The 3,445-nt window shown below is 60.7% G+C and overlaps 1 pseudogene; it reads right to left on the reverse strand.

Annotated features, from left to right (window-relative positions):
- Nucleotides 1–1,718: 1,718 nt before the first annotated feature.
- LOC119100368 (neuroligin-4, Y-linked-like) overlaps nucleotides 1,719–3,445 on the reverse strand; it is a 39,958-nt pseudogene continuing 38,231 nt past the window's right edge.

Here is a 3,445-nt window from a genome sequence, read left to right on the forward strand (position 1 = left end):
CTGTCCAAGGTATTTCAGCATTCCATATTTTCACAGCTTGAGTCATTGTGTTTTGCCGGTTTGTTTGCGCTGCTTGTGTAACGATGTTGCGAATTAAGAAATACACAGGAATGTAACCATTCCAGGGATCCCAGGGTTAGGAAGAATATTTGGGCTAACCTGGTTATGTAGCGTAGCAGCTTTTTACGTCAGCCATTCTGTCACGTGGAAATGATGCTGCATAGACGTTTTTTGCACTGAAGTTTTTGCTGCGTAGAAATTGCATGCGTTAGGACCTCCTGCTTGGGAAGTTACGTCACATAGAAAACTGCATTCGAAGTTGCCAAGCAGAAGGTCAATGTCGCTTTCAGGTGGTGCCACATGGCAGCTTTCGCGTCAAAAGTTTTTGTTGCGTGAACATTTTATGCATAATAAATAATGACGCGTAGAAGTGCTGTCATGGAAGCTTTGCCGTTTGCAGCATTTGTATTACAAATGTCGGTTTGTTCTGTCGGCTCCATCTGAAATGCTAGTAAAAGGGAACACGTTACTCCAAACGGCGCATCGTTTGCAGCGCTCTGTCAACGAACGAGCCTAGCCTGGCACATGCGTTTGGCAATACCCAACAGCGTTTGGGCACGTTCCTCCAACCAAGCGTTCTTCAGACCCCCCCCACCCCCTCACGCGGTGCCGCCACGTGCCGCCACGTGACGCCCCCTCCCTTCCCCGGCTGGCGCACCCATCCCCAACTGTCACCCGTCCCCGCCCGGTCCCAACGGTCGCCCGGTCAGTCATCGCAGCTTGAAGGCCGCCGACGGTCAGTTCCCCGCCCCACTAGCGCACGTAGCGGCCAGGTGCTGAAGCACGCGCGGAAGCGTTGCGGGCGGACCGCAGATACGTCGCGATTGCCGGGCGGGCCGTTGGGGCGCGTTACGCCAAGATGGCGCCGCGGCACAAAGCGGCGCGAGCGCCGGCGGTTTGGCTGTGTGCTGTGGCTGTGTTGTGCGTGTGTGCCGCGCCCTGCGTGCGGACAGCGGCTGTACGAGACCGCGCCGCAGCCCTCGTCACAGGACGCGTCAGCGACGGGCAGCGGGGGCGTCAACAGGGATCGATCCGGCGGCGATAGCGTGCCGCGCACCAACCGCTTCGGCGAGCAGCGCGCCGGCGATTCCGACACCGGCGAGACGCGTGTGGGGCCCAACTATGATCCGGGCAACAAGCGGTTCGGCGGCTCCAACCGCAACCCGTACAGGGGCGGCACGGGCGGCTATCGCGGCCGCTTCAGCTCGACCAACTTCGGCTACGAGAAGTACGACCCCAACCGCAAGGTGGAGGGGGAGGGCATCCTGGCCGGGTGGCGTCCGGACCTGCAGGGCGTGCGACGGCCCGAAGCCGCCTTCCTCAACCCGTACCTGCAGGTGCAGACCCGGCTGGGCCCCGTCAACGGCTTCGTCGTGCAGCTGTACGACCAGCCGGGCCTGCCCGAGGAGCTGTGGCCGGCCAACCTACAGCTGAGCTGCAGAAGCACAAGCTGAACGTGTCGACTTTCCTCGGCATCCCGTATGCCCAGCCGCCAGTGGATGAGGGCCGGTTCAATGGTGAGCCAGCCGCCAGTCAAACCTCGACATTGTAAGGCATGGCAATCCGATCGAGATCTCGTCGGTGCCAGACCGGTGTTTGGTGCTAATTTTGCCTTACTGGTTGCTATTTGTGGCCTTGTCTGGTGCCAAACGCCGGTGTTAGCGGTGCGACATGCCGAGTACTAACTGGTACGGCTGCAAAAAGACGAAGTCGTAGGGGTTTAGCTGCTGTAAGCTGTGGAACGACGGACGCGTTACAGTTGCCTGCGGTCACCGTATCACCGTATCAGCTCATTTGGGCGGCTTCTTTCCTTTAACACTTTTGATCACACACCCTTTTCTGCTGTGTTCGAGCAGTGGGACAGTTAGTCACATTCCACGGACATTCAGTCGACATTTACTGAACACTTTCCAAGATACCATGCTTGGGCGCAAACGTGTCTGAAAACCCCGGTCACCGCCCAAACTTGTTAGTTTTTGTGATGCCGCCCGTTTCCTTAGCAACCCCTCGTGGCCTTGGAAATTGATCCTGTGCTTGTGTCGGCGTGGCCTAATGGGTGTACTACCTTTCCCACCTGGTGTTCCTTTACCAAGACTGCGGGGCAAACGTTTTTTCCTGTCATTGGTACCGAGGCGTGTAACCCGCAATTTTCCGCAGGGGAAATGTGAACTTTTCTCCCCAGATGTTTCAAATTTGTAACAAGGTCCCGCGAAATCGCTTGGTATCGATCGTAAGACTGATAGCTTGGGCGGTGGTTTAGGTAGAGAGGAGAACATCCCCATGGCCCTCCCTTGGCTATGTCCTTGATGGTGCTTACCGTCGAATCGTCGGGAAGTCCTGGCGTTTTCTGTCACGTTGCCGGTCGCATTGTGCTCGGCGACCCCTGGCCAGGCTATTTTTAGCTGGTCGACTTCCGTCGCCGATGCTCGGACGATTGCTGGTATTGATCTCCACCCTTGTATTGATGGTCTTCCGCCTGTCGACGCTCGGCGCCTGGTACACGGCGGGATAACACCCTGTCGCTCTCCCGTGCCGCGCGGCACCGCGCCGCTGCCCCAAGCGCTCTGTCGACCCGCCGGCCCGCCGCCCCGAGTGGCTCCCACGCCCCCAGAGGTCGGTCGCCTCGACGAGCCGCTCTGAGACTCCAGTGCGTCCGGTCACCTGGGACCGGACGGCTACCACGATCCCAGGCGTCCAGTCACCTGGGACCGGACGACTACCACGACCCCAGGGGTCCGGTCACCTGGGACCGGACGGCTACCACCAACCCCAGGGGTCAGGTCACCTGGGACCGGACGGCTACCCACAACCCCAGGGGTCCGGTCACCTGGGACCGGACGACTACCACGACCCCAGGGGTCCGGTCACCTGGGACCGGACGGCTACCACGATCCCAGGCGTCCAGTCACCTGGGACCGGACGACTACCACAACCCCAGGGGTCCGGTCACCTGGGACCGGACGGCTACCACGACCCCAGGGGTCCGGTCACCTGGGACCGGAACGACTACCACAACCCCAGGGGTCCGGTCACCTGGGACCGGACGACTACCACGATCCCAGGGGTCCGGTCACCTGGGACCGGACGGCTACCCACAACCCCAGGGGTCCGGTCACCTGGGACCGGACGGCTACCACAACCCCAGGGGTCCGGTCACCTGGGACCGGAACGACTACCACAACCCCAGGGGTTCCGGTCACCTGGGACCGGACGACTACCCACGATCCCAGGGGTCCGGTCACCTGGGACCGGACGGCTACACAACCCCAGGGGTCAGGTCACCTGGGACCGGACGGCTACCACAACCCCAGGGGTCCGGTCACCTGGGACCGGACGACTACCACGACCCCAGGGGTCCGGTCACCTGGGACCGGACGACTACCAC

Source organism: Pollicipes pollicipes, unplaced genomic scaffold (genome assembly GCF_011947565.3).
Source record: "Pollicipes pollicipes isolate AB1234 unplaced genomic scaffold, Ppol_2.1 Scaffold_4881;HRSCAF=5763_pilon_pilon_pilon, whole genome shotgun sequence".
NCBI lineage: Eukaryota > Metazoa > Arthropoda > Thecostraca > Pollicipedomorpha > Pollicipedidae > Pollicipes > Pollicipes pollicipes.